This window comes from Cornus florida, unplaced genomic scaffold, assembly GCF_030987335.1.
Source record: "Cornus florida cultivar Cherokee Brave unplaced genomic scaffold, ASM3098733v1 CherokeeBrave_3.0.0_Hap2_Chr06, whole genome shotgun sequence".
Classification (NCBI taxonomy): domain Eukaryota; kingdom Viridiplantae; phylum Streptophyta; class Magnoliopsida; order Cornales; family Cornaceae; genus Cornus; species Cornus florida.
Genome location: NW_026775576.1, coordinates 53,620,410 through 53,631,768, shown reverse-complemented (window position 1 = coordinate 53,631,768; position 11,359 = coordinate 53,620,410).

The window sequence follows — 11,359 nt, the reverse complement described above, 5'->3', positions numbered from 1 at the left end:
GTTGAATTCCACATTTTTCTTCCTTTTGCTTCCACTTAGCTCCTTTCTTTGATTCATCCCAGAATTGCTTCATTTCTACTCTTATTTGACTGAGTTAGCTTATTTTTAGGATAAGTGCCTGAAAATGAAAATAATACGAAATCAATCTAAAACGGTAAAGTAAGATAGATAAAGGTACTAGAATGCCTAAGCTTGAGGGGTTTAAATACGCACCTTTCAGTACTCATCAATAAACAATTTCTCTTTGCAACTGAGAAATAAATGATTTTAGATATTGGTTAATATTCGTTATTAATTTATGTTAAACATAATTAGGCTTTTTTTTTTCTTTTTTTTTTCTCTTGTATCTATAAATATATTGATACATATAATCATATATATTACGTTTCTAATGGTAATAAATTTGATTTAAGGAATTGCTTGAATTAAAATATAAGAACTTATTTGTAACAAATATGATAACTTATTTCATTAAAACGAAAACCAAACAAAATTAAATTTCATATAGTGTAGAAACATATTTTTAACATACATTACAACTTATTTTATTCAAGCACAACAAAACACGTGTTTCATCATAACGATTTAATAATTACCATCACAATTAAATTTCATAAAATGTAGGAACACATTCTTAATATAATCACAAATTATTTCATTATTATATATATATGAGATTCGTAAAATAAACCGAAGTCAAGGGGAAATCAAGCACATGTTTTTAACATGTTTGATTTTTCATTTAATGATTATTCCGTTTAACTTGATACATCATATAAAATTAACAAGGGATACATGTTACAACTTAATTGTGAGGTTTCAAATAATTTGAGTTTGAAACATGTTACTACATTTGATTCATGTTACATATTAATAAAATCACATAAAATCAACATATGATATGTACTATGATTATGTTAGGATGCAACGTATAAGTTATGTTTGAAACATGTTATGTTTAAATTATAATATCATTTAAAATAAAAATAAAACGTATTTCTAACATAAATTATAACTTTTTTTTAATTAGTGTATTATATGAGAGTCATAAAATGAACCGAAGTCAAGGGAAACCAAACACGTGTTTAGAATAATACCATAACGATTTCATAATTATTATCACAACTAAATTTCATGCAGTGTAGGAACACATTTTTAATAAATATCACAATTTATTTCATTCAAGGGGAAACCAAACATGTGGTTCATCATAATGATTTTATAATATAAATCACAATTAAATTTCATATAATATAGGAACACATTCTTAATATAAATCACAAATTATTTCATTATTATTATTATTATTATTATTATTATATGAGATTCGTAAAATAAACCGAAGTCAAGAGGAAATCAAACACATGTTTCTACCATGTTTGATTTTTCATTTAATGATTATTCCGTTTAACTGTATACATCATATAAAATTAACAAGTGATACATGTTACAACTTAATTGTGAGAATACAGATAATTTGAGTTTGAAACATATTAGTACTAACATGTGATATGTACTATGATTATGTTAGGATGCCACGTATAATTCATGTTTGAAACATGTTACATTTAAATTATAATATCATTTTAAAAATATGTTTGATTGTTGTTACTTTTGATTCATGTTACATACTTGAACCGTAATATATCTTCGTTTAATGATCAATGTTGAATAAACATTTAGGGTTCCACCATTTGGTGATTGATGATTTGAGAAGCCCACCTCATAATGAAATATTGTTTGGTGATTATTCCTTTCAATTATTATATAAATCATTTTCAAAGTTCATCTCAAGGTGTCGACACTCAATACATTGCAATGCAAAAGCCACAAAACTGGCATTATATACCCTCCACCTAAGCATCTTGCACTTCAAGACAATAACTATCTCTCTTCTAAAATCGGATTTAACAATTGTGTATGGTGTAAATTCATTGCAAGATTGTCATTTTTTTTTTTCCCGGAAAGACTATTATTTCTCTCTACTAATAATTCATTTTTCTTTGCTAATAATTCACCTAAACAGAGAACTTGGCAAAAAGGAACTCATAACACAAGACCATTATAACTTTAAAAGTTCTTTACCGAGGGGAGGACTGGGAAAGAAGAATAGAAATACACTTCAACTTCTTGATTTTAAACATAATCAAACCAAATCTAATATATTATATATTTCATTTGAAATAGTAACAACTCAAGGGAAATGCTATTGAAAACTAACACAAACATACAATGCATTGACTTACAACATTGTAATGATTTAACGTTAATAAAAAGACAATATTTATACAATGCAAACTGCATATTGATTATATTTCATCTGAATACTGAAACCTAGAGTGAAAAGAAAATATTATGTGGGAGAAAAAAAAGAAAAAAGGAAGAACTTATATAGCACGATCGTCGTAAGGATGTATAATTTCTTCACTCATCAGGTCCATAATGAAGCTTAATATCCGAAACCCTCTGAAGTGGTTGCCTGCAAAATTGGTTAGCCTTTGGAACCTCAAAACCTTTGCACACCTGCTACACATATAAAAGAACCAAATCTATATGTCAAGAATAGGCTATATAATTTTTTTTTTTTTTAAATGATCTATTTAATGAAGGAAACATGTAAAAAAAGAGTATATATATTATTTGTCAAACAAAGTCATAAAATTTTTACCTAAAATAAAGATAGTTGATCTAAAAGATATTAAATAAATCATACATTTTAACTCCTGGAGTGGAATAGAAAAGTAGGATTCATATGGTTGACCCCAAGTAATTGGGAAAATGCTTTGTTTGTTGTTGTTGATGATATATATTTAAACGCCTACAACAAACTCATTCTCATCGGACTTGTGGTAGAACAAAAACTATAAACCAAGCAACTATTATATTGCAATACATAGAAACAATGAATTAAAAAAAAAAAAAAAAGGAACAAAATTTAAAAAAAAATTAGATATAAATGAAAAGACATAAACTTAGTACGGGGGGAAAATGAAACCAAGATGGATAGGGAACTAGTTTCAACATATCAAGAGGCTTCAGAAACGTATTTGTATGTAACTCTTGAAAGTAAGTATCATGAAAGGAGTTTTATCAATGTACTACTTAAGTATAGAAGTCATTGTTGATGGCAAGTAGGCGTATTTGACTATTTTATTGTATGATTTTATGCTCCCACTTGCCCTTTAAATTAAGTCAGCCATGAGCACTATCTAAATGAAGTAAGATAGATAGTGAGTCAAGTTCATAAACATGATTAGGTGTCATAGTAATTCAAGGTTGAAATATAAATGTAATTATCAGACTATATCTTCAAGTCCCTATAAGGGCAAGATTATGTGTATCTCTTGCTGATATTAATTAGGGGTGGCAATTCGTATTCGTGGGTCGTGTTCGTATCGTGTCGATGTAAGGGCATTATACTAAATAGGTAAACCCAAACCCAACCCATTTAATAATCGTGTCAAAAATTCTCAACACTAACCCAACCTGTTTATTAAACAGGTAAACGTATTAACCCGTTTAATGACTTGTTTATCAAAATGAGACATTTAATATTTAATCAAATACTAAATAATAGAAAAAAAAAATATTGTCATAATTAATCCAAATATTTAAAATAAAAAGAAAAATCATAAGGCACAGAAAATGTTTATGTTAAAATGACTTAACGATAAATTGTAATTGGGTTTAAACAGGTAACATATTATATAGGTTATATTCACAATTATACAGTAACATGAACGGGTTATATGGGTTGAACCTCTCAACCCTAACCCGACACGGTTAAGTAAACGGATTAATCGTGTCGACCCTTTTGTGACCTAAACCCATTTATGCCAAACCCAAACCCTTTTAAGTCATGTCATGTTCGTGTCGTATTGTCGTGTCATGTCGTAATTTGCCACCCCTAATATTAATAATAGATAAATAAATAAAGATTTAGATAATATCTAGGTCACTTATAAACATATCCAAAACATCAATAAGTAAATAGCTAAAGATAAAAGTATAAAAATATAAAAAATAATTAGAAAAGATAGTTCAATTATGTGTAACAAAAATCATTAACAACAATATTTAGGTTGATTTATGTGTATAATAAGTACACAAAACTATAATGTTTAGGAACCAGACTAAACAAATGCAACACGAAACTTTTATTAATTTCTAAAAATTTGAATCCAAGTTTAAATTGTTATGCAATAAACATAAAACTATACTTTTAAAATTAAAAAACACAATCTCAAAAGTTTGAAAGTTTTCTGAAAAATTTTCAACCCACAAATTGAATTCCTAGAAGTTTATTACTATCACTTTGAATCTCCACACAAATACTATCTTACCACATGTTGTCATAAAATATTTATGAAAGAAAAAAAAAATTAAAACCTAACAAAAATAATTTATTCATCAATTTTTGACAAACTATTTTACACATAAACCTTTGCCAAATGTCAAAAAATTCAAATATTTTACCTGAAAAAAGAATGAAAATATTTAACATAGAGTGGCAAATTTGATTGATAAATTATTTCCCTTCCCTATCTCTACAAAACAATTATTCCCATTCCATATGCAAAAGGATTTGTAATGAAAATAACAGACATGTGATTTAAAGTTATAAACCATGAACAGTAGGACGGAATTGTATAAGCAATATAATCAAATTTTAAAACTTATTAAATAGTCCGGGAATTAAAATGCCTAGAAATTGAAAGTTCATTCACTTTGAAAAAATATAGATATAATATTATTACTGCTATTTTCACACATTGTCACTTATATTTTTTAAAAAAATTAAAATTAAAGAAACTTTTCTCATCAAGGGAAAAAAAACAATAAGGAAGGAAAAGGAAATCAAATATAAAAAACTAAAAATACATATTGAATACTCCATACACAAACTTATCGAAAAAAACCCATCTAGGAGTTTGTAAAAAAAAAAAAAAAAAACTAATCCAAATCTACGACAATAATCATAAACACCAATATATATATATATATATATATATATATATATATATATATATATATATATATATATATATATATTTGTGTACTCTACAGTCGTATAATTCTAAGCCAAGTGTATAACAAAAATTATGAACATTAAATATTAACAAAATAAAAAGGACCCAAATGTATTTATATGTACATATATCTAAATCAGAGAAAAAATAGTAGAATAATTAGATCTGATGAAAAGATAGGAGTGTGAGAGAGATGTATATATACCAGCAATGTAGGAGGTTTTGTCGGTCTCGAATCCGGTGTAGTAAGTGTCGCAGACTTTAACTTGGACCTGAAATGGTTTACCGATGAAGGCGTGCGCTAATGAGCGCCGAGAGGACACATAGAGCCAATAACAAAATCAACCTACGTGGGTCATGGTTGACGGCACACTTCGTTCACACAAATCTTTGCCATTAATCCAAATTAAACCTAAAATTGCAAAAAAAAAAAAAAAAAAAAAAAAAACCTCATTTAACGATCCAAATATATAAAAGATCAAATCAATCTAAAAAAATTATAAAAATAAAGAAGTATAAAAGAAGATGTTTGGTTGTGCTAATCTTCATATGTGGTACAAAACCCTAAATCAGATTTCATGGTTAAGATGAGAGAGAGATGTTGTGTTTTGTTTGGAAGAGCAATCTAGGAGAGAGATTTTGGGGGAGTTTCAAATTTTATCTGAAAATTTAAAAGAGTATTCATTACACAAGTTCAAATTTTACATGTGGGACCCGACACTCAATTAAATAATATAATATATATTGTGTATAAAGATTTATACAAACATGGTAAATGTCAAAGAAGTTGGTAAATACAGAATTTAACACCTTACCATGTCAGCACTGGATGGCCTCCGGTGAGAGGTAAGCTGGAGACGATTTTTTCCCTATAAATGAATGATTTGTTTTCAGATAATTTTGGAGAATAGTATCCTTAGAAATATGTTTCTTATAAGTACTAAAAAAATGGTTGAGGGTAAGGTGTTTAATTGAGATATTAGAGAAAAAAAAAAAAAAAATATATATATATATAGACACACACACACACATTTATATTATATATTTGCTAATTTAATTTTAATTGCCTTGATTTCCTTAGCGCATATATTTCTCTATGTATATCTCTACATCTTTTTTCTACAGTTCTTCTTTTGTTTTGGGTCGTTTTTCTGGATTCTTATTTTTTTTAGGGTTTTCATTCTTTCTTTCTTTTGAGGATGTTCAAATTTCAACTAACTGAGACCCATGAGGTGAAAGTCAATTCATTAAATAATATTAGAAGTTTGATAAATATAAATTTAACTAAACCACCAAGTCAATTTTTTTACCCCTCGGACCCTCACTAGACCAATCCAGTGAGAGAGTAACTGGAGATAATTTTTTTCCCATATAATGCCCCCTAAAACTATTTTAGTTTTAAAAATTTTCCTTATTTTCCTCTTTCTCTCTTTAAATTTCATTATTTTTCTTTAAAAAATAAAATTTTCTTACTCCAATCATGCTCTAATTCTATTTTTTTTTTTTTAAATAATTAAGTCATTTTTCTTTCTTTTTCCTTCTTTTACTTACTCCAATCATGCTCTAATTCTATTTTTTTTTTTAAATAATTAAGTCATTTTTCTTTCTTTTTCCTTCTTTTACTAACTAAAATTATTATTATTATTATTAAATTTTAAATTTTTTTTTTTTTTTTGCACTATGCTCCCGAATTGAAATCCTGACTCCGCTCAGCCCTTCATTGAGGTAAACAGCGGAGAGAGAGGAGGAATTCACTTAAGAGGGGATAACCATAAATAATAATGAAAATTTGAAGCAATATAAATACATAACCAAGGAATGATATTTTTTAAATAAATACATAACCAGAATTTTGAATAAGAATTTGCTAATGCATGACTCACCAACCTAAAACAGTGCTATATCACAATTTTGTTTTACTGCTGTATACAGAGTAGAAGATAAAAATAATTTTAGGTACAGTCAAGAGGCAAGATTGTTAGTCAGAACTTTAACTAAAAAAAAGATTGTTAGTCAGAAATCAGAGTCATAAATCAAAACCGTCCAAACTATAAACCACCTCTGAGACAAACATATAGGTATATGTGTTTTTTTTTTCCTTGTTCTTTTCTTTTTGGTCACCCTTCATAAACAAAACATTTTTCTGTAAGTCCCATCATTCATTCAATTTTCATTTCATTTTTAGATGAGCAACTCATGACACATCATATACCTAACATTGGAATCAATGATATAAATGAATGATTTGTTTTCAGATAATTTTGTAGAATACTATCGTTAGAAATATGTTTGTTATAAGAGTACTAACAAAATGTTTAGTGCAAGCTAGAGTGTTTAGTTGAGAAACTAAAAATTAGTTTAATTAGCTAAACACATGGGTATTGATACTAAAAATTTCAGAGTGTTTTTGTAAGAACTTAAAACTGTAATTACATAATAGTGGATGATGAACTTACTGTGCCATGAATTTATTGAATTATTCTAAAAATCTGAAATTAGATACTAGTATGGTCGCATAACATTATCAAAACTATTCTAAACTCTGAAAGCTCGAATGTATTCAAAATAGAGATTGTAAGAGTTGAAAATAGGAACTCTTTGTAATGCATATATAATGATACTATATATTAATGTAAATATATCATTCATTCATTTCAAATAATGTGATTTGTAATGTGATTGTGTATGTAATCTATATTTTTTTTTAAATATTTTACAACAAAAACGTTGTTTATGTTTCAAATAAAAAAACCAAAAAATATTATAGTGTGAATCCGATAAACCCTATTGTGGAGATGAGCCTTAATAATTGAGATTAGAACTCCATATTAATAGCTAGAAGTTGTAAAAAAAAAAAATTGTAGGAACCTTTTGAAGGTGTGCTTTGAATGTTTTCAAAAGTAGGTTTTTTTGTATGTATAAATGATTGAGGTAAAGTGGCGGGGACAGGAATTCACTTAAGAGGGGACACCATAAATAATAATATGGTAAGAAAATTTGAAGCAATATAAATACATAAAAAGATGGATCTATTTTTAATATTATTATTTTTTAAAAATTTGTAAGACTCAATTGAGGAGGAAAAAGTGGGGTCTTTTTTTAATTTTTGAAAATTTTGTTGGGTAGTGATTAGTGAGTTAAATGGGGGATTGGATCTCTCTGAATTCTGAAAGTTTTTAAAAAGTTTTTGTGGCATTTTTAGGGGTTCAGTGGGGTCATTTTAGAATTATCAAAATTACAGTTTTTTAAATTACTAATAATGCCCTCACTGAGCCTAGTGTGGCTCCGCCACGGAGGTGGACAATTAAGATAGAATCTATCCTTTTTAAAAACAGACAAATCCCAATTTTTAATTCTTGTTGCCTCTATTTATTCAAGTTGATAAAAAAAATAAATAAATAAATAAACTATCAAATTTTGAGCCTTTTAATATCGAGCTTTAGAGATTTTTATTGAATAAAATTTGCATCAGCATTACCGGAAAGATTTTTCTGTACCTTTAATACTTTGTTATTTATGCCATCAACCAATTATATCATTTATTCAAGTAAAAGTAATTTATTTTAGTGAATCTTATCATGCGTATCAGTATTTAATAAATTTATAATATCATATCATCACTACAACGGACGATACCGACATTATCTTCTTACAAGTCAAGACATTTGACACATATTCAATCCATCTTGACCCTCAATTTATGTGCTTAAAAATTACCCAACTTATTTTCGACCCATTTAAATATGATTCACAAAAAATTATTAAAAAGCAGGCGAATATAAACGAGTTGATGGATTGTGACTCATTTTACCATCCCTAGTTTTACGGCTATATACAGGGTAGAAGAGAAAAATAATTTTAGGCACAATCAACAGGCGAGATTGTTAGTTAGAAATGAGAAAGTATAATTCAAAACCGTCCAAACTATAGACCACCTATGAGACAAACATATAGGTATATGTTTTTTTTTTTTTTTGGTTCTTTTGTTCTTTTCTTTTTGGTCACCCTTCATAAACAAAACATTTTTATGTAAGTTCTAGCATTCATTCAATTTTCATTTCATTTGTAGATGAGCAACTCATGACACATCATATACCTAACATTTGGAATCAATGATATAAATGAATGATTTGTTTTCAGATAATTTTGGAGACTAGTATTGTTAGAAATATGTTAGTTATAAGAGTACTAACAAAATGTTTAGTGCAAGCTAGAGTGTTTAGTTGAGATTTTAGAGGAAACTAAAAATTAGTTTAATTCGCTAAACACTCGAGTATTGATACTAAAAATTTCATAGAGTTCTTGCAAGAATATAAAATTGTAGAATTATTCTAAAAATCTGAAATTAGATACTAATATGATCGCATAACATTATCAAAATTATTCTATACTCTGAAAGTTTGGATGTATTCAAAACAGAGATTGTAAGAGTTGAAAATTATATAATAATACTATATATTAATGTAAATATATCATTCACTCATTCCAAATAATGTGATTAGCAATGTGATTGTGTATGTAATCTATTTTGTTAAAAAATACTTTACAATAAAAATGTTGTTTAATCTATTATAGTGTGAATCCCATAAACCCTATTGTGGAGATAGGGCTTAATAATTGAGATTAGAACTCCATACTAATAGCCAATATAGAGGTTGTGAAATTTTTTTTAAAAAAATATTGGAACCTTTTTAAGTTGTGCTTTGAGTGTTTTCGAAAGTAGGTTTTTGTATGTATAAATGATTGAGGTAAAGTGGCGGGGACAGGAATTCACTTAAGAGGTAAATACATAAAAGGATGGATCTATTTTTAATATTATTATTTTTTAAAAAATTGTAAGACTCAATTGAGGAGGAAAAAGTTGGGTCTTTTTTTAATTTTTGAAAATTTTGTTGGGTAGTGATTAGTGAGTTAAATGGGGGATCTCTTTGAATTATGAAAGTTTTTAAAAAGTTTTTGTGGTATTTTTAGGGGTTCAGTGGGGTCATTTTAGAATTATCAAAATTACAGTTTTTTAAATTACTAATAATGCCCTCACTGAGCCAAGTGTGGCTCGCCACGGAGGTGGACAACTAAGAGAGACTCTATCCTTTTTAAAAGCTGACAAATCCCAATTTTTAATTCTTTGTTGGCCTCTATTTATTCAAGTTGCTAAAAAAAAAAAAAAAAAAAAAAAAAAAAAAAAAAAAAAAAAACCTATCAAATTTTGAGCCTTTTAATATCGAGCTTTAGGGAATTTTATTGAATAAAATTTGCTTCGAACATTACGAGAAAAACTTTTATGTATCTTTAATACTTTGTTATTTATGCCATCAATCAATTGTATTATGTTATTTAAGTAAAAATGATTTATTTTAGTAAATTCTATCAATATTTGATCCAATTAATATGATACCAACATTACCTTCTGACAAATCAAGACATTTGACACATACCTCAATCAGAGCTCCACAATTCTATATTACTGTGACATACAGAGTAGAAGAAAGAAATAATTGAAGGGCACAATCAGGTGGCAAGATTGTTGCCCTTGGAGAGAAGAAAGGCAGTTTGCTTATGTCAGAGATGAGAAAATCATAAATCAAAACTGTCCAAACCACCTTACAATTTCTTGTAATCAGAATTCATAGAGGAATAAAAAAGATTTATGCAGTCCATAGAAAAAAAAAAAAAAGAGAAGAAAAACAAGTGGTTGCCAAATGCTGTTGCATGGGTGTTCCCTCCTTAGTCATAACAAAGAACAAGTTGAGTGCATTAGCCTCCAAGTACCTTGAATAAAGTTCCAAATCTTACTAATTAGAATGTTGAGGGTTCAAGCCTCGACAAGAATAAAATAAATGTGCAAGTTTCAAATAATAACAATGATATGACTCGACACACTTTTGATTTTAAGTATACTTGTTCAAATATTCATGAACAAAAAAGTAGGAGATATATCATAGTTGACTATGATTTAATTATGAGTCAACTAATAAAAATGAACCGTCCCGAAAATTATTACACTAGCATATACAGAAAAATCTTGAACCTTAAACTGTCGTGTGCTTTCGGCGCAGAATGTGTATGGTCCAAAAGTTCCCTCCCTATATTTTTTTTCTTTTTTTTTTAAGCCACCCTTCATGAATAAAACATTTTTTTATATGTCCCATCATTCATTGATTTCTGATTTTTAGATGAACAACTCTTGCATGGCACGTCATACATGTTACACTGCCATCAAAGATATAATTTAATTTTACCTTTTAGAAACATATGTGATGGCGATATTAGTTGAATACTTTGGAGAATCGTACCTTTAAAACATCTTTCTTATGGAGTACTATAAAAAT